Source organism: Pezoporus wallicus, unplaced genomic scaffold (genome assembly GCF_028554395.1).
Source record: "Pezoporus wallicus isolate ANWC-B61680 ecotype Strahan unplaced genomic scaffold, APGP_CSIRO_Pwel_v1 contig_7099, whole genome shotgun sequence".
In the NCBI taxonomy this organism is placed as follows: domain Eukaryota; kingdom Metazoa; phylum Chordata; class Aves; order Psittaciformes; family Psittacidae; genus Pezoporus; species Pezoporus wallicus.
Window position 1 is genome coordinate 1,435,812 of NW_026634982.1, and position 27,932 is coordinate 1,463,743.

The 27,932-nt window shown below is 39.5% G+C and overlaps 1 long non-coding RNA gene across 2 annotated transcripts; it reads right to left on the reverse strand.

The window, feature by feature from the left end:
• Positions 1–6,372: 6,372 nt before the first annotated feature.
• Positions 6,373–26,136, reverse strand: LOC130598087 (uncharacterized). 2 transcript variants are annotated; one of them, XR_008971973.1, is made up of 3 exons: positions 26,045–26,136; positions 12,298–12,407; positions 6,373–6,517 (listed from the first exon to the last, which is right to left on the reverse strand). It is a non-coding gene; the product is annotated as an uncharacterized LOC130598087 (long non-coding RNA). The 2 variants fall into 2 exon arrangements; XR_008972025.1 differs by lacking the exon at positions 6,373–6,517 and adding an exon at positions 11,383–11,447.
• Between the last annotated feature and the right edge of the window lie 1,796 nt (positions 26,137–27,932).

The following is a 27,932-nucleotide window of genomic DNA, read 5'->3' on the forward strand; positions in this document are numbered from 1 at the left end:
ATATTACGACAGCCAAGATCCATCCACTCTCACAGAAAACTTAATCCTTGAAAAACAATGAAAGTATATTGTTGTTACTATCTGTCCAGTTCTTAAAGAAAATTTTTAATACAAAACTGGGTTGCATCTATTACCCTTTAAATTGCAAGGAGTCATTCAAAACTGAAAAGAGAATGGCAGGAAAGAAATCTGTGCTATTAACATGTAGTATATAAAACCCGTTTCATGCATTTTTAGCAAGTAATAAACACTATCCATGCGAAGATGATGTTTTTGATCTAAATTGTGAGTGTAAATAGTATAAGCAGAAGAAAACTAAAATTCAACAACAGGTATTTGCAGCAAGTAACTATCAATGTTGATTTTTTAAGGTATTTTAGACAAAACTTGCTGCCTGACTGCATTAGTCTGGTTTAGCAGCAGGCTGTTAAAAACCAAGAGAAAATGGGATAGAAATTAAAGACAAACAACTACATGAGAATAGTTAAGATATTAGGGTCATAAACTTTTGAGGACAGACTGTCTTTTGAACTCATTGAAGCAACTGGCTAAAGGAATAGGGACAGTACCATAATAATTCAGTCTTCAGAAAAAATAAACCAACCATAAACAACTTAGTCAACAGAGGGATTTCAGAACCACAGGTAGGCAATGGCAGAACTTGCCACTTATTAAGTTGGAAGGTAGAAAGGGAAAGCTGTCTACAACAATGCTTGCATCATTCAGAAAGGAGCAGCTATAAACCTCTTATACTTGCAAGGTCTTCTTACTTCAGTTACATCTCACTGTGATATTTGTGATTTGTTTGCACAAGTATTCAATATATACACAGGTTTTTTTATATATGTCAAGTGAAGAAAGGAAGGGAGGGAGGAAGGGAAGGAAGGAAAGGAAGGAAGGAAGAGAAAGAAAAGAAAAAAGAAAGGAAGAAAGGAAGAGAAAGAAAGAAAAGAGAAAAAGAGAGAGAGAAAGAAAGGAGCGAAAGAAAAAGAAAGGAAGGAAGGAAGGGAGGGAGGAAGGAAAGGAGAGGAGAGGAGAGGAGAGGAGAGGAGAGGAGAGGAGAGGAGAGGATAGGAGAGGAGAGGAGAGGAGAGGAGAGGAGAGGAGAGGAAAGGAAAGGGAAAGGGAAGGGAAGGGAAGGAAAGGAAAGGAAAGGAAAGGAAAGGAAAGGAAAGGAAAGGAAAGGAAAGGAAAGGAAAGGAAAGGAAAGGAAAGGAAAGGAAAGGAAAGGAAAGGAAAGGAAAGGAAAGGAAAGGAAAGGAAAGGAAAGGAAAGGAAAGGAAAGGAAAGGAAAGGAAAGGAAAGGAAAGGAAAGGAAAGGAAAGGGAAAAAGAAGGAAGGAAGGAAGGAAGGAAGGGGAGAAGGGGGGAGGGGAAGGGGGAAGGAAGGAAGGGAGGAAGGGAAAGGAAAGGAAAGGAAAAGAAGAAAAAAAAAGAAAAAAAAGGAAAAGAAAAGAAAAAAAGAAAGAAAAGAAAAAGAAAAAAAAAAGAAGAAAAAAGAAAAAGAAAAGAAAAAAGAAAAGAAAAGTGAAAAGAAAAGAAAAGGAAAAGAAAAGAAAAAAGAAAAGAAAAGAAAAATATTTGCAAGAAAAACAGTGCCCTATTTCAGAAATGTTTGCTGGCAAACAAGCACAATAAGTGCTCTCAAGCAGTTTAATACAATATATACTGAATTACTTCTTGAATTGCCATCTTCCAAAGGAAACAAGTAATAGTTCAGAGGATGAAAATTACTGATCGATTCTGATGATTATATATATTTATTGTTGGTTGTGCTATAAATGTACCAGACATAGAATAAGCCAACTCTTTCATTCTTTATATATATACAAAAAAAAGCAACACCCAAAACCAACAAACAACACATCACAGAAATAAACACATTTTGCAACCTTTTATTTTTCTCCTTTATTTTGATAAAATAAAAGGTACGTAGCAGGGTGTCTTGTAACAAACTGTCTCTTGAAATTGCAACAAGACATTCTATATGCCTAGTGGCCATTTAATTTAATGGGATTTTTATTAATGTACAACAACTGGGTTATTTAAACCACAGGGGTCTTCACACAATTTGAACATGGAAGAAAACCAAACCCAGATATTCCATTTTAAAAATTAAATATGTTGTATTTTGATTCACCTTTTAAAATGATGTTTTTTCTTAACAATTTGATGAAATTTCACTTCTGTTGAAGTATAAAGAAATAATTCAGTTCTTTAATTGTCCTGGCATAACAGTAGAATTGCTTTGAGACTCAACAGACTTTGCTGCAAGAGGACTTTGCATCTGGAACATGGAAATGAGATTTATATGACCAAAATTCTCTTATCTTATCCTACTTGAAGGAACATTTCCATTTACTTCGTATCTTTACATCCTAACCGTTACACACATAAGGGCAGGAAAGTGGATATACATGGATGTCCACAGTAATCTGAAATATATATCATGGCAGTCTTTAGACTTTTGCAACTATCCCAGCTGAAACAAGGACTAACTATAACATAAAAAGAAAAACTCCCACAAGAAAAGTAATATTTTATTGATAAATGCTTCTTAATGCTTCCTATAGCTAAGGAACATTTGAAGTTCAAAAAATCTTTCTGTACTTCTCTAGACTGAAAGTACTACGCTTTGTATATACTGTAAAGCACAGGCTTTGTTTTAAAGAGCTTGTAATTTATAGAAACTGCTATTTGTAAGAAATAGCCAATGAGAATTAAGAAAAAATAGCACCAACATCTGTAGGATGGATAAAAAGTTTCCAGACAAGAACATGAAACAACTGAGTGTTAACAGGATGCTACTTATCAGTACAGTGATTTTTTAGCTCGCTTAAGAGAAAAACAGCTAAGAAGCTACACAATGACAACTTACATTAAAAGAACATTAACAGGGTTACAAAGTCAAGCATTCACATTGCTAGAATTTCATGATGCCACAAATGAAGTGCTACCGTATTTTGGAAAAGCAGTATCAAATACCTAGCCTGCATTAGCAAATGTAAGATAGGAAGCTTTCAGCGCTAATCACTGCTTCAACTAGCTCATATGTATTGCCTTCACAAACAAAAGGAATGAATAACAATTCCCTTAGTAATGAACTATGAATATATCAAATACTATTAGTGACCAAATAAGAAAGAGAATTATTACTGAACAGGATAGTTCAATGCAAAAAAAGGATGACTGTTATTTTGTGAACTGTCTGCATCTATGAATATGTATATAGTGTTTCTAACATGCATATATATGTAATATATTCTATTTTCTATGATTCTGTTCTGTACGATTAGGAGACAGACTTGCTCTTCATATGGAACATGCAAATTCAAACACTTGTAAAGGTATTTCTATATGAGCAAAATTATTTGCTTTGTCATTCCCCTGTTTCAAAAGTAGAAGTAATCTAGAAAAACAAAGCCCAATTGGATCTTTCACTCTCACTGCAAACAATTAATAACCAGCGGGAAATATTCAAAATTAATGATATACTAATAACAGATGAATTCCAAATTGCTGCCTGACACCGTGAGAACTCTCAAATAGCAACTATTAATTGTATTAAAGACTGAACTAGAAATATTTATTCCTTAGAAGATTTACAATGTGAAAAAGGGCTGAATTTACAATGAGTAGTAGGTGGCTAAACTGACAATGAGTAGTAGGTGTGCCTCTGAGCTCACTTTCACAGGATTAAATCTACTGACTTTGATTAAGTCAGTAGGTTTGTTTTGGTTCTAGCAACAGTCTAAGTGAGGAGAAAAGAAGAATAATTTTTATAAGCAAGAAAGTAATTTACTGTATAAAATGTCAAGAATTTGTAATGTAATGACAATTACATCTGGCCCAATGTAAGGGCCAGATGCCACACAAGAAGGCTAAATAATGCAAATGGGCAAAAGTAAGACACACATTAAATTATTGGTTAGCTGAGACTTCGAAACTAAGATATGCCATTCCAAGCTAAAATATGTAATTCAAACAAAGTTGTTTCAAATTCTCTGGCTTAGTCTATGGAAGCAATGGACTGATAAACAGCCCGATTTTAGAAGGTGTTAACACTGGAGACTGAATACAGCGTTGCTACTAATCCATATAGGAGGGAAACAATGTCCTGCTGCACACTGTTTCACTTCCTCAAATCGCTTAAAAACACAGAAGACATATGACTTATCCTGTATGTTTATTCCATAGAATATCTCCTGTATTGTAATGACAGAGCAAACATCATTCTGGGATCATCCTGGATTAGCCAGATGTTTGGGTCTTGCAAAATGATTCCTACAGCACGGTTTTCTTGTGAAAATATGTTTGTACAAGAACTATGTGACTGTTTCTGTCTCTTTTTGAGAAAAAGCCAGGTGTCTGGCTAATTCCAGAATCTGAAAGCCAACAAGGTGACTCAGAGTCCCATCATCCTTTCTTACAGATCCATGCTTTATTCAGTGTAAATGTAATCCAGTATTTTCTTACAATGTTAAAATTTAAATCTCACAAACTAATATAAATCACAGTAAAACATCACTGGGACATAAACAACTACAGAGCAGATTGAAAAAGGAACTTACGATAGTAACTGAACATCTAATGACAAGCCACTGGGAGAAAAGGGAACATTACTGTTGGTAAATCTGAGAGGCTTATAACTCGAGTTTAATTTTATAATTTGGGCATTGTAAAGCACTTAATGAAAAAAAAGTAATTGTACATCTTAATAAAGACTACAGGTATTAAACTTTGGAAATTACAGGTACAGATACTAGACACTACATTATTGTCTTTACTACAATTTACCACTTGGAATGTACCAAAAGCCAGCTCTCTAATGCTGCCAAACTTATCAAACCACAAATCATGACTTGTTTTTTCTGCAAATTCAAGAGTGTGACTTTAAAATCAGGAGATTATATTTTAACATATGGTGTCTGGTGAGATTATAAGGCTTGAAAACACATTAAGAAATCCTGTCCCTTTGCAGAAGAAACACAGTAATTTACCTCCATGAAAGGCTTTTATACACTACTGCAGGAGCTGAGAGGAAATTTGGTATCAGTGGAAACAGAACTGCCAAAGCAGAAAATCTGCTTTTAGCCAGCAATATTCTTGCTTTATCCAAGGGCTAGAGTTTATAAACTGTAAAATGCTCAGTCACTTCATTTTTATCTTCTGATAAAAAACAAAGACAACTTTCAGTCTTCCATCATTCCCTCTCAAAAGGCTTATGCCAGGAAGAAAAATGTCAGTTTCAAGATACCTAGAAATTTATTTTTATTGCACAACTATAGTAAAGGAATGTATTAAAAATAATCATAAGAAATCCAGCATGCTAGCAGGTAAAGGCTATATGAAGCATAGTGTGATCACTTCTTCAGGACAGAAAATCATGATTGCGACTATTGTACGTAGTCACACTTAATTCGGTGTAAAAAGTCAGTGAGATTAAAAGCTTCATACAGAGGCTCTAATTAAATTTAGGCGAAGCAAAAATAATGCAGTTTTGCATATCTGAATCATCTCTGCCTAAAAGAAACATTTTATTTATTTCTGTGGTTTATGAGAAAAGATGCTGTTCACAGACTATATTCCATGTTGACCAAGCGTGCTAACGGGTACACGTGAGTTAGGAAAGCACTGTCCCACTCAAAATACCTACTTACTCACCACTGGCACACACCCACGGCCTGCCTTTAAGATACAGAGCTGCAACAATTTTGAAGCCAGATACTCTGAGCTCTGCTCTTGTCACATCCAAACCTTCCCTCTCCCCACTTAACTATGACCAACCACATAATCTTTAGACTCCAGAGTACAAATATGAAGCATGTAAAGTGGGAGGTACCATGTGCACAGTCTCCTATCTTCTGTGGAGTATGCAAACTAAGACTTAGGTTTTTAAAAGATACTTATATGCAGTACTAAGAACATACTCTCAAAATACAATTCATTGCAAGCTCAAACTGTGCAACATACTATTTAAAGTCTATGTACCAGATTTTAGGGTAAAGTAAGTACTTATCAATCATATACAATTAGAAGAATTGTGAGAGACTGAGCTGAAATCAGACTCCACTGTCCATTATCTCAAAGATTGGTGTGAGGAGCTGAGGTCCACTATCTGGAAGATGGGTGTGAAGAACTGAGATAAGATCCTGGGTTCCATTATCTCAGGGACTGGTATGAGGAACTGAGGTCCACTGTCTCCAAGATTGTTGTCCCTGATCTCAAGGATTGTTGACAGACATGCACAGCTGACGAGCTGGCTGCAAGACCAGCGAAACTGGAAGCACAGGAATGTTCAGTAAGTGACATTGATAACAGAGGTACTTCTCCCTAACTCATAATAAAAGGAGACAAAGGTAATCACCTGGTGGCCACCCAGTGGTCCTGTTGCTTGAGTCTCTACAAAAGGTTGCTTGTCTGCACAAGTGCTATTAGTTGCCATGACAGTATTTGTAATAGCAATAAAGCAGCAGTAAGTCTGAAATGTCCTGCTACTGCAAGGTGCTTAGTGCCCACTGCAAAACATGCAGATACAGAGCCTGTCTCTCATGGTTCAAAGCTCCACAAAAAAAAAAAAAAAAAAAAAGAAAAAAGGAAAGATATAGAGCCACAAATTCTACTTAAGAAGCCTGGCTACTGTCTTCAGTCCTGTAAGCTGCAGCCTTTCTGAAGGAACAGTTAGTTCAGTAGAAGTGTCTGTTCAGGTCTGCTGGCTATGCAAATCAGCTGTTCACATTTTCATTTGTCAAGTTTCCTCTACTGTCCTTTCCATCCCTGAGAAGCCAGCTATGTATGTCTCATCCTGCAGGTCAAAATCTAAGAAACTCACCTTCCAAGAAGAATAGTAATTTCTGCCTTTCTGTTTTCTATCTATTTCATGGTTTCATCTGTTATGTAATGATCAAGAGAAACAGGCTTACAATGCTAATTGTAGATGCATAAAATATGATACTATGAAGAAGGAGTATGAGAGAGGAGACAAATAAGTAAGTCCCACTTGCAGTGTACGATGCCTAGGCAGGTCTACCTTTGCCATTTACTCTTACAAACCCTACCTTCCAAAAGCAGTATTAAATCTTGTGGCTGCTGATCCACTCCTCACCAACTATACACAGCTTTCCAAACCCACTACTACATAAATCTCTGAGCTACCTAACTCTGCCTCCCCATCCAGTTCTTCTCTACCCTATTAACAATGTTTTGGCAGGGAATCTACTACTGCGCAGAGCAGATAGAGTTAAGTTCTAGATTCTGGGACAACACTACAAATGCTGCTAGCTCCAAAGACGACTGCATCTCAGAGTAACTATCCAGTCTAACTTATATTAGAGCAGTACAAGACAATTAAAGCTTACTTCCTGCCCCCCCTTTGAAATAGAAGGAAGCTAAATGCATATGCAGTGGTAAGAAACATGACTTCTTGATGGGGAAGGAAGACAGGGAAAGACAGGAAGACTGAACACTTGCACCAGTGGGTCATTAACATTAGATGGTGATTTAATTACCAAAATGGCTCTAGTTCTGAGTGAGACATGATTTGAGCAGGAGGTCAGACAACCTCTAGATGTCTCCTCCAACTTAAAATATTATAGAATCATAGAATCATAGAATAGTTAGGGTTAGAAAGGACCTTAAGATCATTAGTTCCAACCCCCCCTGCCATAGGCAGGGACACCTCACACTAAACCATCTCACCCAAGGCTTTGTCCAACCTGGTCTTGACCACTGCCAGGGATGGAGCATTCACAACCTCCCTGGCCAACCTATTCCAGTGCCTCATCACCCTAACAGGAAAGAATTTCCTCCTTATATCCAGTCTAAACTTCCCCTGTTTAAGTCTGAACCCATTACCCCTTGTCCTATCACTACAGTCCCTAATAAAGAGTCCCTCCCCAGTATCCCTATAGGCCCCCCTTCAGATACTGGAAGGCTGCTATGAGGTCTCCACGCAGCCTTCCCTTCTCCAGACTGAACAGCCCCAACATTCTCAGCCTGTCTTCATACGGGAGGTGCTCCAGTCCCCTGATCATCCTTGTGGCCCTCCTCTGTGCTTGTTCCAACAGTTCCATGTCCTTTTTATGTTGAGGACACCAGAACTGCACACAATACTTGAGGGGAGGTCTCACAAGAGCAGAGTAAAGGGGCAGGATCACCTTCTTCGACCTGCTGGTCACACTCCTTTTGATGCAGCCCAGGATACGGTTGGCTTTCTGGGCTGCGAGGGCACACTGCTGGCTCTTGTTCATGTTCTCATCGACCAGCACCCCCAAGTCCTTCTCCACAGGGCTGCTCTGAATCTCTTCTCTGCCCAACCTGTAGCTGTGCCTGGGATTGCTCCGACCCAGGTGTAGAACCTTGCACTTGGCATGGTTAAAATTCATAAGGCTGGCATCAGCCCACCTCACAAGCGTGTCAAGGTCCCTCTGGATGGCATTCCTTCCCTCCAGCGTATCAACCGAACCACACAGTTTGGTGTCATCGGCAAATTTGCTGAGGGCGCACTCAATCCCACTGTCCATGTCACTGACAAAGATGTTAAACAAGACCGGTCCCGACACCGATCCCTGAGGGACACCATTCGTTACTGGTCTCCAGCTGGACACCGAGCCGTTGACCACAACTCTTTGTGTGCGGCCACCCAGCCAGTTCTTTATCCACTGAGTGGTCCATCCATCAAATTGATGTCTCTCCAATTTAGAGACAAGGATGTCATGTGGGACAGCATTGAACGCTTTACACATGTCCAGGTAGATGACATCAACTGCTCTACCCCTGTTAATCAGTTCTATGGTTTGATAACTCAGAGGACGTCTTTCTTCAAAAATGACTTAGGGTCTTCTCCTTATGGCCTGACTTAGAGGGTGTTTCTAAAGGGTAGGGGGGTTGGCCTCCTGAGTACTGCCAAATTCAGAGGTTAATCTGTGCTCTTATGTATATGCCAGTTTGTGACATTAATGAAGGGGAAAATATAGCCCAAAGGTTCATCTTGAAGAGTAGAGTCTCTTATTTTCAGTATCATTCAAAATCAATAAGCAGACTACTGCAGGACTATCTCATGGAAAGGCTTCCCATGGCAATGAATATAGGTGGACAAAAGATTTGTTCTTAAGAAATGTAAAGAGCAAGGACAGGAAAATCATCACCTGACTATACAGGTCATGGTATACTTCATAAAATGATTTCTCATTACAGCAGACATGATGAATCTGAAACACTCAAAATTCTTTCCATTCTTAACTCTATCAGTTGTAATTACTGAATGAAAAAAAGAGCATCTTTAGGCAGGACTGAATAAAAATGATGTAAGTTCGAGCAGACACATCCACTTTCCTAATTTCATTATAAATATTATGCTATGGAAGGAGAGCATCTATGTAACCAACTAAAATAAACCATAAGATAAGTAAGCAGTATATTAAACATGAGGCTATTATAGCTGAAATAATTTAGTATGTTGTGGACTTCTGCGTTTTGGTTTTTTTTTTATATGGGGAAAAAAATCACAGGAAAAATGACTGAAGTAATAGAATAAACTAGTAACATCCATTTCTATAAAAAGTATATATAATTTAGAACACAGCTAATTTTGATAACAAAATGGATTTACATGTTTCTTTTTAAATACATGTTTTGTGCTTCTTTGTATAAGCCATGGGAGACATAGAATTCAAGATAATCAAAGCTATAAATAGAAGACCTGCTTCTTCAAACTATTGAAGATTTGAAATCAAGGGCTTAGACTTTTTAGATGCTATTTTCTTCAATTTTCACCCATTTGTCGGATGAGGCAGTGAATAAAGGCCCTTTAACATTTATCTTGCTTTTAGATCTTATACCATTTATTGTAAAAATGCCTGTGGAAAGAAAGAACCAAGAACTTATATGACTAATCCCCAAAAGATCTGTTAGTGAGAATCAGTTCTCCCTGGTTTTTGGCCTTTTTGCCTATTGACATTTCTTGTTCCTTTTTAAAGCCATTAGGAAACTGCAAAACATACATTGTCTCCCTACTGACAGAAGAGCAGGACAAATCTGAAAAGGTGTCCTGTGTTGTAAATTAGCAGACCTTGGAATCCACAGACTGCTAAAACATAGGCAGTGATAAATGGGAGCTTTCTGAATCAGCATCTTCCCACTTACACCAGAAGAGCAGCACGTTATCATCTTAATTAGGCAACATGGAGAAAACTGAGTTCTCCCATAATGCAAATTAATGTGAAATAAATGTAAACCAAAAGTATTTTGTCTCATACTCACTAAAATTAATTAGATGTGCAAAAATCACTGTAACCTGAATTTAACTACATAGAACCTGTCTCCATATCACCAGGAGATAACTGCACTTCTAAGAATGAGAGACTTCAGTAGAGATCCTATCCTGGAGTTAGTCTTTAAGTCAAACAGCAAAGTTATCCTCACTCTAGATCTGAAGCTTGATCCAAGCTCTTCTTCTCTTTCAGCTCCACAGAAGGTGTCTGAAGAATAAACAATAAAATCTTTCAGAATGAAGAATGGCCTTGTGATTAAGGAAGTATTATGGCACTAGCTCCCAGACCTGCCACAGCCTCCCTGTCTGACCTTAATCTCTCTGTTATTCAGTTCTTTATCTGTAAAATAGGATAGTAATACTTCTGTTCTCCCTTTCTTTGTCTGTCTTGGTTCTCTGAAGTACCTGATCTTTGTAACAGCAACTGACTTAATTTCAGTATGTTTTCTTGTCTTTCCACGACTACATTTTAATGCCAGATAAGGTCACAGGGGTTATTTTAATAAAAGCATTTAAAAAAAAAATAATCACTGACTGATTTTTGTGGAATAGAATCATATCTGACACATGACAGAGTAATACTGAAAATTCATGTTAAAATCACTGGACAAAATTTCTACATTGGAACAAAAAAAATATGGTGGAAAGAAGGGGCGATAGATAAAATTAAGGTAAAATATTTTGCTGAAGCTCTGTGTTGACAACCTAATTACCAGAAATAATTTGTATCAAAGTACCACATTTTACTGTGTATATGGACATTCGAGGATCTGTATGCATGCTTTTCCTATGTAGCAAGTTCAGCAGACTGCCTCATTTCCACTGGCAAATAAATGTTTTATGCTAATTCACATTAACTGCAACACTAACGTATGCAAATGTAGATTAATCGATGCACAAAAAAAAGTTATTTAATGTATAAAAACTTAGTGAAGCACTCTGATGAACAGTATCAGGAAAGAGGTATGGAGGTGAATTAAGCTGAACATCTGGAAGACTGCATCAAGACTGGATTAAACAGAAAAAGACTCCTGGACCATCTCCCAAGATGTGCAAAACCATACTTGTCATGGGGGACATTAAGTACCAAGACAGCTGTTGGATAAAGCAAAACTAATCAAGTATGCATCATCACAGAAAGCAATTTTATGATCCAGAAAGGAGAAGATCTAACCAGCCTGCTCAAGAAGGATTAGTAGAAATTGTGAGAAATAGCGACATTCAGCACCTTTTAGAATACAAGGTACTTCAACTGAACAAAGTAAGAAATGTTCTCCCTGAATGAAGGAATATAAAAATATTGTATTTTGTAAGAGCAAAAGGAAGTAATTGAGATGGTTAAGTTTTAGCTCTTTCCAATATTCAAAGGCCATAGTTGTAGTAGATTGATCAGGACACGACTTCAGAATCTTAACTCCAAAAAGTATTTGTTGAAATATGTATTTCTGGAACCAAGTTACATAAGATGTAAGGCAATTATGACAAGAAAAGAAAATTCATGGTCAGAATGTAAAGAAAAAAGTAAATCCTTGATGGGCTAACAAGATTTCTTTGTCAGAAGTGCAAAGCACATATTCTGCAACTGGAAACATTTAGGTAAAAACAACAGAATAGCTGGTAGTAAAATAGGGTCAAGAGAGTAAGGAAGATGTCTGCAGATCCAATAAATGGACAAAGAAAAACAAGTCAGATTTAGCTCATTAATAAATAAGGAGTCAGATAAAATAGATAATGCAAACCTGTTCTCCTAAGGCTCAGCTGTTAAAAAGAAGAAAGTGTTAGTGTTATACAAAATGCGCAAAGCAACTTTGGACAATTAGGAAGTAATAAGGAGCATATCATTGAACATGAATTGTAAGGTATTCAGGGACTTAGCTAAAAAATTTACAGAAAGATCTAAAATTGTTTAAGCAATAGAGAATTAGAAAGTACCCAAGAAAAAATCTAACAGTGATCATAAAAAAGGAAGAGAGAGAATACTAATCTTTAGGAACCATGTATTTAACTCCATTGCTTAGGGAAACTTACATAATGTAAGAAATGTTGGAAGATCATAAGACAAAGCTCAGAATTTTATGGCATAATTTGAACAAACAGCAACACCGGTCCTTCTCCAGCCTCCTCTACAGGCAGCAGATCTGGAAACAAATCACAAAAGACAGCTACAGTTTATTTCCAGAAGAGAACATAATGTCTCTCCTCTTGCAGATATGCACACTGCCTTCTGTTGATTTATTTATATTCATTCATATTATAGAATAGGGAAGGATGAACCTGGAGATAGGTCTTTCCAGATCTTTCCACCTAACAGCTTCCTGTAGAATAGAGTATAATCAAATATCCCACCTTTCCATGAGCTGGGTAGAATAATAATTTAAATATAAGGTGTCAAATGCTTGCTCCTCTCTGGAACTAACACATCTCTGACAATATACCCATAAATGAACATTGAGGAGATTAGAGTCATGAGACCTGCTTAGCAGGAGGCTTATACTACCCAATGAATAAAGAGATTATTTTATATGTGTTTATAAAATGACTGGATAAAAAAAAAAGTGATGCAAGTCCCAAACATACAAGTGTTGTTTTCATTTAGCATCATGCCAAATTAATGGCAATGCTGTTGGCTTTAAGCAAATGGGAAATGAAAATGTAGTGAAGGACAAAAGAAAGGATAATGAAGTTCAAAACTGTAGCAGCATACAATGTACAGAAGTGTGCAATGGTGTGTTACAAAGATCATTGTTACACCTGCTCTTATTCAAACATGCTACTGAATGATTTAAGGCTGGGGCAAGCCACCACGGTAATTAAATTTGAAGATGATACTAAATTCATAGATTCTCAGAGAATTAAGAGAGCTCAAAGATTCATAACTATAAACCAGATAAAATATGGACAGAAAATATCAGGATGGAGATGCAGCTGGCTTTCTCATGTGAATTATTTATCTAGTAAATAAATAATATGAAATAGACATTCTATGAGATAGTAATCTAGAAAAGAACACTGGTTAAAGGACAAGTGACAATGGACAGTAAATTAGATATGTGTTTATAAAGCAAATTTGAAACTGTATGAAGGGAAAGATGATATCATGACAAAGGCTTAATAAGTCCCTCTTTAGAGAATGAACAGAAAATTGCACCTAAAATACTGCAGACAGACCTTGGTACTTCATTCTTAGGAGTGTATAGGTAAGTTGAAAAGAATCAGAAAGGAGCAGCAAAAATGCTGCTGCTGCTGTAGCAATTCTCATGTTATTAGAAGTAAAATGCCTGGATGACAAAGTGGAAGCTTTTAAATAATGAAAGAATATAACCACTGGACAAGAATAGACTCTATCAGGCTGAAAGGCTTTATAGACAGGTTAGCAAGATGAAGTTAAGAAATTGACTTCTGAACAGGAGACCTATTTGGTTATGTTAAGAAAAGTGACAGAAGTCCATCTAGACAGACAACTTGAACTATACCAGGGAAAAAAAAACCAAAACACACATAAAGAAAAAAATGTGCTTTAAACCACTTTATGATTTGACAAAAGGAAAACCAAGATGGAGGCATTTTCTGTGACAGTGTTCATTCTTCTTTATCAGAAAAGCAGTACAAAGGGCAACGTAAAACACAGTATGCAATACAGTAATAAAGTAGAAAATTAGTGCAAGAGAAGTTTTCCTTGTTTCCATAACACTGTTTTCATTAGGATACTACTGAAATACAAAACTTCCTTCTTGCCCTTACCAAAGCTCATTGAGATCAAAGTCCTGTTCTGTTGTCTTTAAAAAAAATACATGTATTATAATCTAAGGCAAACATTTGATGTTGATTATAGTGAAGGCAGCACTTAGAGCAAAGACTAGTAGCAGCATGAGCCACTGTGTACTTTTGTAAACATATTAAGAAGGAAAAAACCAATATAATAAAGAGAGTAAATAGTAAATTTATTTAAGATTCACTGGAATAAGAAAAGAGAGAACAAATGGGGAAAAGTGAAAACAAATCTCCCAAGATTTCAAATCATCTGTGAAAAAGTCACATCGCAAATGTTCACAAAATGAATTAAAAAACTATAAAGAAGCTCTTATTGGATACATTTTTTTTCTCCTGAAATACAAGGTTTTGTCCAGTATTTAATGCAATTATAATTGGAAAGCCCTGTTGAAAACAGTGCTTTTGCACCTTCTCATAAACCTAATGGATTTTGAGTTGGCCAATTTCAGGTCAAACTTGACATGTGGCACTGATAAATTAGTGCTAATGAATTCCTGGGTTAAATGCACCACCTGTGAATTTTTAGCACATTTTAAGAAAAGATCAACAGGCATTAATCAGACAACAAAGCAGTAATTCTATGAGTCTATGAATTCCTTACTCCAATGATTTCTTCCTCAAAGGACCAGCAAATTCAAATAACAATTGGAAGACTCAGAAATCCTCCACATACTTGCAATCCCTGCTTTTTGATAAATAAAAGCAAAATTGAATGCTTGGCTGTCTTTCATTGGTATTAGACTTGTTCACGAAGTCATCTGACTTAAGTTTCTAACTTGTGGCTTGATTTCATGGAGGCATATATTTCTCCAATGCACTTCCAGTTATGCAATTAATGCCCTATTTTGTATAAGCATCCACTAACTTTTACCAGCGTTACTACATGCTGCAGATATTTGTAGAATGTTTTGCTGTAGGATCAGCACAATTTGAAAATATGGATCAGGGCTAATTTCCTTCTCAACAAGGATGACTAATTCAAATTTACCTTTGGACAAAAGAGACAAAAGCAATACTGGATATTCACAAGCTCCTTGTGCAGAAAGAATGTACCTGTCACAGGAAGCAACAGTCAATACACAAATAATTTTCCTATTGTCTTCTCCCACCTTTCTGGCAGCAACTACTGATCCAGAGGGAGAGTCCCCCATTCTGAGTAGTAACTGCAGCTGACACAACAATGTGGATTTGCACAATTTCATACTGTACTAGCACTGCCCTTGCTGCTGGTGTAGGTTCCAGCAGCAGTTTTTCTCCTGGACCATCAGACATTTCCCAGTACAAGTGTGTAGGAAATGCTTTCCTACTGCTTGAGATTTCATTTTGTTTTTTCCCCAGTCAAGATGAAAAATGAAATTATCCAAACTTTCATGAACTGTTCATGCAGAATATATTTCTACTATATAGACTGTTAAGTTTTATTCTGACACACTGTGAACCATTATGTTACTTAAACAACACCCAGTTTTCAAACAAACAAAATTGCCTTTATGATAAACTTATTACAAGTACTTTGCTATGACCCATATGACCCAGAAATTTTATTTGATAGGATGACATTTTCCATACAATGAAAAATATGAACATTTTCTGGCTCCCTGTTTCTTAGACCACTGCTCGTTTACTCTTGTCTGTACTGGGGTAAATACTTTCTCCATGTCAGTCTGTAAAATCATTTCTGAAAGACATGTTAAGTGCAGTGAGGTTTGTTACTGTTAAATTCAGTGTGGTTAGTAGCTGCAAGATTGAAACAGATGAAAACATCTGTAATTCTGAGGCTCATAATTTAGCTCTGTTTTATGCTGTTAACCAGACTTATTAGCATTTTTAACTTAGAAAATTACTTGTTGAATAGAAGGCATTGGAACTGATGATTACGGTTGGGTATAATAAAAAATTCCCAGCTGATGGAAGTAGTTGAATAATGGTGCTCGATTTTCTTGCACTGTAGATTTGTGTAAGAAACTTCCAGAGAATGGAATACAATTCCCCTCCATGAGTACATATCTACTGAATATCACAGATTTTCTGAGTATATGTCTTCATATAGAATCACAGACTAGTTAGGGTTGAAAAGGACCTTAAGATCATCTAGTTCCAACCCCCCTGCCATAGGCAGGACACCTCACACTAAACCATGCCACCCAAGGCTTTGTCCAACCTGGCCTTGAACGCTGCCAAGGATAGAGCATTCACAACCTCCCTGGGCAACCCATTCCAGTGCCTCACCACCCTAACAGGAAAGAATTTCCTCCTTCTATCCAATCTAAACTTCCCCTGTCTAAGATGGAACACGTTACCCCTTGTCCTATCACCACAGTCTCTAATGAAGAGTCCATCCCCAGCATCCCTATAAGCCCCTGGAATGCTGCTATGAGGTCTCCACGGAGCTTTCTCTTCTCCAGGCTGAACAGCCCCAACTTTCTCAGCCTGTCTTCATATGGGAGGTGCTGCAGTCCCCTGATCATCCTTGTGGCCCTTCTCTGGACTTGTTCCAACAGTTCCAAGTCCTTTTTATGTTGAGGACACCAGAATGGCACACAATACTCGAGGGGAGGTCTCCCAAGAGCAGAGTAAAGGGGCAGGATCACCTCCTTCGACCTGCTGATGACATCAACTGCTCTACCCCTGTCCATCAGTTCCGTAGCCCCATCATAGAAGGCCACCAAATTGGTCAGGCAGGATTTCCCCTTAGTGAAGCCATGCTGGCTGTCACCAAGCACCTTGTTTTTTTTCGTGTGCCTTAGCATGCCTTCCAGGAGAATCTGCTCGAAGATTTTGCCAGGCACAGAGGTGAGACTGACTGGTCTGTAGTTCCCTGGGTCATCCATTTCCCCTTCTTGAAAATGGGGGTTATATTTCCCTTTTTCCAGTCGTTGGGAATTTCACGTGACTGCCGTGATTTTTCACTTATAATGGACAGTGGCTTAGCAACTTCATTTGCCAGCTCCTTCAGGACCTGTGGACGGATTTCATTAGGTCCCATGGACTTGTGTACGTTCAGGTTTTTGAGATTGTCTTGAACTAGATCCTGGCCTACAGTGGGCCCAAGGTCTTCATTCTCACAATTGCTGACTTGGGTGGTGCGGTCAGAGCCTGTGCCAGTGAAGACTGAGGCAAAGAAGTCATTCAGAACCTCAGGCTTCTCCAAATCCTGTGTAGCTAGTTCTCTCAAGAGCTTCCGCATGGGGACTACGTTGTCCCTAGTCTGTTTTTTATTCACTACATACCTATAGAGTCCCTTCCTATTATCCTTAACATCCCTAGCCAAGTTTAATTCTAACTGGGCCTTAGCTTTCCTAACCTGGTCCCTAGCTTCCCAGACAACATCCCTGTATTCTTCCCAGGCCGCCCCTCCTTGCTTCCACTTCTTATAAGCCTCTTTTTTTTCTTTGAATTTTTCTCAGCACCTCCTTATCCACCCAAGGAGGTCCCCTGGCCCTCCTGCTGCACTTCCTTCTAGTTGGGATGCAACACTCCTGAGCTTGTAGCAGGTGATCCTTGAATATCAACCAAGAGTCTTGAGGCCCCCTGCTTTCTAGGGCTATATTCCGTGGAACCTTACTAAGCAAGTTCCTGAAGAGGCCAAAGTCTGCTCTCTTGAAGGCCAGGGCAGTGAGCTTGCTGCACGCTCTTCTCACTGTCCTGAGGATCTCAAATTTGACCACCTCGTGATCGCTGCATCCAAGGCTGCCCTGCAGCGTCACATTTCCAATGAGCCCTTCCCTGTTGGTGAGCACGAAGTCAAGCATGGCACCTCTCCTTGTCGGCTCCTCTATTACTTGAAGAAGGAAGTTCTCTTCCACACAATCGAGGAAGCTCCTGGATTGCTTGTGCTGGGCCATACCATCGCTCCAACAGATGTCAAGGTGGCTGAAGCCCCCCATGAGAGAAAGGGTCTGTGAGCATGAGGCTGTTTTTATCTGTCTATATAGTGCTTCATCCACAGAGTCCTCTTGATCAGGCGGTCTGTAACAGATACCCACAGTAACGTCTCCCATAGCTGTTCTCCCTTTAACCCTGACCCACAAACTCTCTGTTGACTGCTCACCTGTCCCCAGAGTTCCATACCCTCCAGCCTATCCCTAACATAAAGGGCAACTCCCCCTCCCCACCTGCCAGGCCTGTCCTTTCTAAAGAGCCTGTAACCTTCCATTCCAACACTCCAGTCACAGGAGCCATCCCACCATGTTTCTGTGATGCCTATTATATCATACCCCCATAGACATGCACACATCTCTAATTCCTCTTGTTTGTTCCCCATGCTATGGGCGTTTGTATAGAGGCATCTGAGCCGAGCTCCAAATGAATCCGGCTCATTGGCTGGAGCAGATGGGATATCTCTGCATTGCTCTGAGCATTTATTATAGGTTCTGGCAACTGACTGGATGTGTTGAGATAGAATGATGCCCCCCTCCCCCAACACATCTAGTTTAAAGCCTCCTTGACCAGTCTGGCAAGCCTCCTACCAAAAGTGTTCTTCCTCCTCTTAAGACCAGCTCCACCAGCTCCCACTAGACCTGGCCTACAAACTTGGGTCCCATGTCCAAGACACCCAAACCCCTGACTATGACACCACCCGTTTTAACCATTTATTAACCTGGCCAATACTCCTAGCTTTTTTAAAGTCCTGCCATGTATCCTGGAGAATTGACAAAAAGACTATCTGAGCTCCAGAGCCTCTAACCACCTCCCCCAGGGCTCTGTAGTCCTTCTTTATGTTCTCCAGACTACTACTATCTATATTCCTAGCACCCACATGGATCACTAGAAATGGGTAATAGTCAGCAGAACTTACTAGAGCAGGCAGCTCCTCTGCAACATCCCTGATGTGTGCCCCTGGTAGACAACACACCTCCTTTGGGACTGGGTCAGGCTGACAGATGACTGCTTCTGTCCCTCTCAAAGTAGAGTCCCCCACCACTACAACCTGCCACTTTTTCCTTGCAGCACCAGTAGATATCTTCTTTACCAGTGCATCAGCCATCATATATTCTTCCAAAACAAGTAACTCAGTGAAGAATTCAAGTGCTTGATAACATAATCACTGGCACTGTTTCAAAGTTCCTGTCTCTAAATATTGACCCGAGAAGACAAATAATACGTTTTACATGCACTTGGAGTTCCAGAATTATTGTGGGCTAAAGGAAAAAAGAGTCAACATGAAAGAATACAAATGTCTGGCTTTATAAACTTGTTTCTTAAAAGTCAGCAAGATACTGTTTTTTTTTTAATGGCTGTTCAATTGAAAAAATAGGAGTAAGAGTAGTGATAAACTCCAATTTTGAAATACACACAATTGTTAAAAATTTTATTGTTAGACTGATACATTTATTAGTTATTTACAAAAATAAATCAGAAGTACCTGCATGTATGTTTAAGATTAACTAAAGAATTTCCGAAACTACTGACACAGGTGAGAAATTCCCACAATGCTGATACTCCTGTATGCTTGTTAGGGCTTCAACCTGAAATACTGATTATAGATATTATTTTTTATATGTTTTACATATATATATATATGTTTTAATATATACTTTTATATTTCAGTATATATACTGAAGCACAGTAGTTGAGTCCTTGTGTGTATAGCAGTTAGAAAACTAGTGCTAATTTTGAGCATAATCCAGACCCAATTCTCCTTGTACAATTATATGAAATGGGAAAATTTCATTTTCCATGTTAATGTTCAAAATCTAGTCACTACAACAGATAGCTACAGATCATGCAAGTGCAAACTGTACACTAATCCTACATCTTGATAATAATTGCTACTTAGCTCTGTAACTTGATTTATTAACTTTATTTTAGAATTAAGATGTTTATTCAGACAAATTTGCATTTACAGTTTACATATTTAGAATTCCCAGTTTACTTCTAAGCAGCTCCTATTATATTTTCTAAACATCACAGTAAATCAATTTCTGATAAACCGTGCTAAAAGGGATACAGCAATTTTTTCCAGGGAGCAGTGTGAGCCGACTGCTTCCTGAAGAATATGGAGCCAGGACAGATAGCAAGGCTGGCAGGCCAGTGGCTGGGCCACATCACTGCCTCCTGCAACGGGTCAAGATCAGACCCAGAGAGGGCAGTCAGGGTCAGACTAAGCCCCATGATGGCTGGGAAGAGCTGCAGGGACAGCGACAGCATAAGGCCAGGGTAAGACACCAGCCTCAGACCATAGCCACCAGGCAGAGCATGGCTGTGGTGGATCTAGCAACCAGCACTCCTTGCAGCATCAGTAGGGCAGGGACTGAGAGCCTTAAGCTGGGCTGAAACGGGGTCCTGGGCTGGAGGCAGTGTGGTGTAGAAGGTCCAGAGGACTCTGCCCAGGCCATGTGCCCTCATGGCACTGACATGGTCCTGGGTTCTCACAAAATTATTCCAGAATACTAGCAATAATATGTAATATTGTATCAAAGGACACTGAAAATAACACATAATGCCACACCAAGTTAAACTTTTTTGTAAGTTGAACAATCCAAAATAATCACCTGAACAGCAGAGATAACTGGAATAACGAATTAACTTTAGTCAGATGAAAACTAAGTGTATAATCTCAGTTTCAAAGGCACTCTCTCTAGCATATGGAGAGACTCTCAGCTGATCCTAAGAAAGTAGATAAGGCTACACCTTCATGAGTATGGATGGCTAAACTGATCTAATTATGACTGCCTGGCTTCACATTCCATCCCATCCCTGGCAAGAAGCTGCCACTGTTTGCCTTCCCTAGCACCAGGCACAGTGAGCTGCTTTAGGATCCGAAAAAGCAAAATTGTAAGTAAAAGTCAATGAATAGTTGTCTCAGCAAAAGGTAATGCTGCTCCCTTGAAGCTGGAGAAAGGGAAACATAACTAAACCTTCACTATAGCTAACTCCTAGACTCCAGGATGGAGATGAGTCATCTGATGGATGTTCTCCCTTTTCATGGACTCTGGAGGCAACACCAATGAGTAGGTAAGACTAGGTATCAAACCTTTGGATAGAAACTGTCAGGTAAAATAAAACTTATTTGAAACTTTTATCTCATTTTTTTTCTCTTAAACACCCCCAGCTTTTTTACTAAACTTTTCACTAGAACCATTTTTTCACAACACTAGATTTTATACCAAGTTTGCACTACAGGAAAAGGAACAGGCAAGTACATTTCACTTTAGTTTAGTCTGAGCTAAAGCCATGACTTCCTGAATTACTGTTGTTTAGTATTACTTTCTTCCTGCACAAATTCTTCTGTACAGCTTTTTAATTAAAAAATATGTATTTCCAAGTGGAAAATCAAATTGAAATAAAAATGTAAACATGGGTTTAGAAAAAAAAAATACAGAATACATTTTCATTTCCTCCTTTCAAAAATGTATAAAAAATTAAATATTCTATGAATGATAGTTTTAATCAGTTTTGATTAAATGGAATGTTCAAGTGCATCTTTTGAGTAGCCCCAAGTTTTTACTCCTGTTTTATGCACTGTGGTTTGTTTGCTGAAAGCTCATTAGCTAAACTCCAGAGATAACACTGAGTATCTTGTGCCACAAAAGGAACACTCAGATTGGTTGATGAGAAAATGAACATGAGCCAGCAGTGTGCTTTTGCAGCCCAGAAAGCCAACAGTATCCTGGGCTGCATCAAAAGGAGCGTGACCAGCATGTCAAAGGAGGTGATCCTGCCTGTTTACTCTGCTCTCATGAGACCTCACCTGGAGTATTTCGTGCAGTTCTGGTGTCCTCAACATAAAAAGGACTTGGAACTGTTGGAACAAGTCCAGAGGAGGACCACAAGGATGATCAGGGGACTGAAGCACCTCCCGTATGAAGATAGGCTGAGGAAGTTGGGGCTGTTCAGCCTGGAGAAGAGAAGGCTCCGTGGAGACCTCATAGCAGCCTTCCAGTATCTAAAGGGGACCTATAGGGATTCTGGGGATGGACTCTTCATTAGAGACTGTAGTGATAGGACAAGGGGTAATGGGTTCAAACTTAAACAGGGGAAGTTTAGATTGGATAGAAGGAGGAAATTCTTTCCTGTTAGGTGGTGAGGCACTGGAATAGGTTGGCCAGTGAGGTTGTGAATGCTCCATCCTTGGCAGTGGTCAAGACCAGGTTGGACGAGGCCTTGGGTGATATGATTTAGTGTGAGGTGTCCCTGCCCATGGCAGGGGGGTTGGAACTAGATGATCTTCAGGTCCTTTCCAACCCTAACTATTCTATGATTCTATGATTCTATTCTATGATTCTATGATAATGTACAGCTCTGTGGAGTGAGGGTTTTTAATTATACAAAATTTTTCAATTGCATACATAAACCACTGTTTTATCAGAATTTAAATGGATATCATATAGTTTGTGATTCAAATTAAAAACTGAAAGATTGATGCTGTTCTGACCTACTCAGCAGAGAGGCCAGAATCCAAGAGGTAGAAAATGGTACAGTACACTGACAGCCTGAGTAACATTTTTATAAGCTTGGTAGATCTGTGTAAGTTTTCATTCTCGTTGGAAATAATTTTTTTAGGGATTACATGAATAATACCTCAGAATTGGAACTGGATGAATTTCTCATTATAAGAGAAGCACACAGTATGTTGCAAGGTAAATATAACTGTCCTGCTTTTCTTCTGAGCAAGAAAGGATTACGTGTATTTGAGTTGATTTATTCTTTAATATGCACTGAAATCTGCTATTGCTTTTTCAAAAATGCAAAATACTTCTATTTCATATTTGTCTGTAGCTTGTCAGTCATGCAGATAAGTGACTGCAGACACAATGAGATACCTGCTCAGGGACTACACAGACACTATCCAGATCCTGAATATAAAAAGAAAGGTGCTTACTACATACTCTATGGAATTTGCATATTGTCATCTAAGATTAAATTGCTTAAGCTTACTTTATTTAACACTCACTTGATTTGTTGAGCTGAAAAATATTATACTGACTTTGTGATCATTCACCAACCTTCAGCTCTGTTGAGATGATGTGTCTGGCTCAGGTGAGCATTTAGGAAGTTTTAAGCATGTTGCCTTCTTATCTATCATTTTTCATAATGATTTTTTTTTCTTCAGGCTTTAATTAATTCTCTCTCATTATATCTTTCACATTTCCACCCAGGTATTATTTTTAAGCAGCCTGTAACTTTTACATCAGTATTAATAAAGAATTTATTGCAAAACAGAATTAATCATCTTTTCTCCTCCTCCACAGTCCCCCTTACACCACCTCATGTTAATCTAGATAGCTGAACTGGTACAATTAATCACCCAGGCTTTACTCTTCTTAAAATACAGCAAAAGCTTCCACCCAAAAGCCTGCTAAAAAGAGTGTGCTTTGCAGAACACCCACAGGAAGTCAATCCCTAAGCAATGTCTGGCTGGAGAGCTAAAAGGTGTAGTATTACAATACCAAATACTCCGCTGATATAATCCTCATTGTTACATAAACAGGCTCCATCTTGAGTACATCTCCTTATCCAAGGATACAGCAAGCGTCTGAACAGAATCTGGTAAGCAACTGACTTCATGATGTGTTAACCTTCACTTACCATACAAAGAAGTTAGAGTAAGAAGCCACACAAATTCTTTTGCTCTGTGAGTTACCTTGCTTACACACAGACCACCCCTCCAGGCTTTCTCAGCTATAATCTAGTAACCCCTTAATCATTCCTTTCTTCTTTATGTTTTTGACAACCTTCACTTAAAATCAATCTTTGAGTTACTATTTTAACTTAAGTTGCAGAAATTACTCCATTTGCTCAAGTAACTTTTTTTTTTAAAAAGTCAAGTCTTCAGTACTGTGTTAAGTGACATGGATATGAAACAGAGATTTTGTCTATTCAGGAGTGCAGACATTGTGATGCTCATTCACTTAGCACACCCATAATACATACTTTTGGCTCCCTAAAGACAAGATACCTCAGCCCACACCACTGAATCTATTATTAAGATTACAATGTCAATGAGTCAAGGAACACTTCCTACTTAACAACAGTCCAGGTTGTCAATAGCAAATGTACATTTTATGTACATTTTATGACGAGAAATCAGCAGACCACTTATATACTAAGGTAGTTCCTGAGTAAATTTGAGGACTAAGTGTTTTGAAAATACCACCCTTCAATTCTGTTAGGAATACTAGAACCTGAGGCATAAATTCCATTTTCAGTGAGTATATCAGTTTTATTCTGCCTAGTTACTGTAGCTTCTATAACACTAACGTTACTGGCTAGCCATAAAAACATACTTTGATTTCTTTTTTGTAGGACATCAAAAGCTATTCTTCCAGTCTGATTTAATGCAATGCCATTTCATTGTAACAAAGTCAAAAGAAAAAATACATGTTCTCCTGTAAAGAAGGAGACTACCTTACACCAGTGATAGTTCACAGAACTGCAGATATAGTAGAACATAAGCATTGCTAATGTGTGCTTTTCTGGTGGCAACATTGAAGCTGTACTTCGTAAGGCATATCAAATTCAGCAGAGGAATGTGGACAAGGCAGCTGAGTATCAAAGACATACAAGTTAATTACTTGAATATACCCTAAATAGCATTTGGAAAATGTTCATTTATTCCTATGGTTCACAACATTCAACCCCTTGTGTCACCTATTTCCCTCAGTTGAGCCAAGACAATGAAAAATCATCTTAAGTGTGTAGCTTCATATACTCTCCCTGTACACACAACTGCATGAGATACAGCCTCTGTGCTTCTCTATACAGCCCCTTATGACTCTTTAGCTGGAAGCACAGTGCATTCAGTAATTTTCCTAGCCCAGGAATGATTTTTTAGACTTACAGTTTCCAGATCAGGAGAGGAGATTTCAAGATCAAGTGTTTTTTGTTTCTGTTTAAAATACAAACTCTAGTGGGAAAGACTCGAGTGAGAATTAATTTGGAAATTCTGATGATGATGGACAAAACAGAACACAGCTTGCCCACCTGCAGCTATACTGGCTTGTCAGTACTGAGAAGAAAGTAAGTATGTTTCTGTCACAGAACTAGACACAATATTCAGAAGACACATAAGAGATATATAAAGTTTATATATATATAAAGTTGATTCTTCTGACTATATTCACAGGAAAGGCTTCTCCTCAAGAACTATCATTAGCAGATCAGTGCATGCTATTTCTAAAGTAGGCCTTTGAGAGTATTTTATATTCGCTTGGTAACTCTTATATCGATTCACCTTAGTACAAGAGAGTTCACTTTGGCTACTCTTCTATCGATTCACCCGAGTACAAGGAAAAACAAGTTCTGCTAAATATAAGGAAGTTTTCAACACAAACTGCATTTTTTTTTCTCCAGGAACATGAAAAAGATAACCTATTACTTCATAAAATAAACATTTCCTGATAGAAAGGCATATTTTATTCTAAAAGCAATTTTTTTTTTATTTATTGAGAGGGTCTCATTTTTTTATTGGGGAAAAATCATAGTGATGACTACTGGTTACCTGCCTGGAAGACTGTTGTGAATTTTATTGTTTTACTTGGGAGACAGAAAAATTGACAAGATTGTATCAGACACCTCTAGGAAAGCAGGGAAGAAGAGGGAAGTTAGTTTGTCCTCTTTGCCTGCTACAGCACTGCAGCCAACACAGTCTTCACTCAGAGAGGTTCACTTAATTTGATATACTGCCAATTAATATAAGCCTTGAATTTTTGATTGCATTAATATTTTCCCCTCAATTACACAAACACTTAGGGAACACCTTCCCCACTGGCCCTTCCCCAGGCTCAACTTATCCCAACATCTATCTCTCCTCTCTTCTCTCCTAGCCTTAGCTTTCATTATTTTTGCAGTACACAGTGGAGAATGCTATGGATGCTGTCTAGTAGCTTACTTTTGCCAGTGCTTGCTTATTCATCTTTTTTTTTTCCCATAGCTACTGGTTTCTTACTGCTCCTCTGTTCCAGCACAAGCTGTCTGTAAGTCACAGTCTTGTGGGCCTGCCTGTTGTCTGTGCCCTGGTGCGGGCAACTCACTCACAGTCCACAGTCCCTGAGGGCCATACCTCTGGCAGGAAGCACTTCTCCAGCTGCATATCCAAGCATGTTGCTTTCCATGTCTCCTCTACTTTCTCCTCCATTTTCTCTTGAAACAAGCCCCTTCACATTCCTGTTTTAATATACATCTTTATAAACTGTACTTTTAGCATAATCACAACTTTAATATACATAAATTGCAAAGTCAGTCGGCCACTCCTCTTAGACAAGGGAGATTAAATTGTTACAATGTGCTCGCACACTAAGTACATCTCCATCCATTGTCTCTGGAAACTATACTGTGGCTCTTAATGTCACCACAGTTTGAATAAACGCCATTCACAAACCTCCCCTCTTCCTGCAAAATGCAAACCCCAGACGCTTACATGACTTTGAACACAGCCTTTGCGACCAGACCTCGTGTTCTGCAACCGAGGGGCGGCTTCCCCCGCCAGGGCGGTCACTTCATCTCGCCGCGCGCTCCCGCACCACTGGGGCCGCGTCTGCAGCTGTTGGGCGATACCCTGGGCCCCGCCGAGCGCCAGCTGCCGCCTCCGTTAGCGGCGCGTAGCTCTAATGAAGGCTGTCAGCCCACCCGGCTCTGCTGAGCGGCCACGGCTGAACGCGGCCGGCAGCGCATGGTGAGCCCCGGGCACCCCACGGCAGCTCTTCATACCCGACCACAGTGCTGGTGCTGCCAAGTTCCAGATTCAGTCCCAGCCTCCGGAGGGCAGTACTCCCGTTCTCCATCAGTTACTGCCGCAGGCAAACTTCCTCGACTTCAGACCTTTCATCCCTTTAATTTACTGCCGATGAACAGAAACTTTTAATTCCCGGTATTGAGGTAAACGCTTCCCCCCCCCCCCCCGCTTCCTGAGGTTCAACGCCAAACACCTCGTCACACACCTACCCTCTTCCCCGCCCCAGGTTACACTTCCTTCCCCCTCCGGTAAGGCGAGGGCGGACAGCTCAGGCGAGGGGGTCGGTGCCGCGGTGCCCGTCTGCAGCTCGCTCCTCGCCCTCCGCCGGTAGCTGCCTCCTCCCGCTCCTCTGCCCCGGCGTGGGCCGCAGCCGCCTAGGGGCGCCCTCCCGGAGCGGGGAGCCTCCTCCTGAGAGCGCGGCTCCAGCCGTGTCCCCCTCAATCGGGCGCCTCGTGTGCGGCCTCTCGGCGACCGCTCTGCCAGCGCTCTTCGTTTGCTCCCTGCTGTGCACAACCATTGCCACCCTTCAGGGCGACCACCTGCCCGATCAGGGTACCCGTGGCAAGCTGGCAGTTCGTGCTTTCCCACCTCTCAGGGCAGTGGGTGAGCCCGGTACAGCCCTATGCCAGGGGTAGCAGGAGGGGGGCATTGCAGCGTTGGCGAGCCTGGGCGTTTGGGGAGAGATTGCTTCATAACAACACTGTTTCAAGAGGAAAGAAAGTGGCAGAGGTGGGAGCCTTGCAGTGACGCAGGCAGTATATTGGAAAACAATGCTTTCGTTCTTCAAAGGGTGGATTTTGGGGTGGTGGTGGCTTTTCGTCTTAGGAGGAAATCTGGTTTTCGTTTTCAGGTTTTGATGTTTTTTTTTGTTTGGTTGTTTTTTTTTGTTTGGTTGTTTTTTGGGTGGGGTTTGGGGGGTGTTGTTTTTTTTTGTTTGTTTGTTTGTGGGTTTTTACCTAATTTAAAAAGGAAATGTATTCAAGTTAAAATATAATTCCAACCTCTCCCCAGAAACCCATCAGCGTCTAAGAATTGTAATGGTCTTAGACAGGAAAACACTAAGAGGCTGTGCAGCCTATATACCGTGTCATCTCAGTGAACTCCCTGCGCTGCTGCCAGCCCCATATGAATTTCCAGCCCCTTCCTCACAGCAGGGAATGCTGCAGTATTGTTCAAAGGGAATTTGGCGTCCCTGCAGTAGCAAGAAGACACTGAG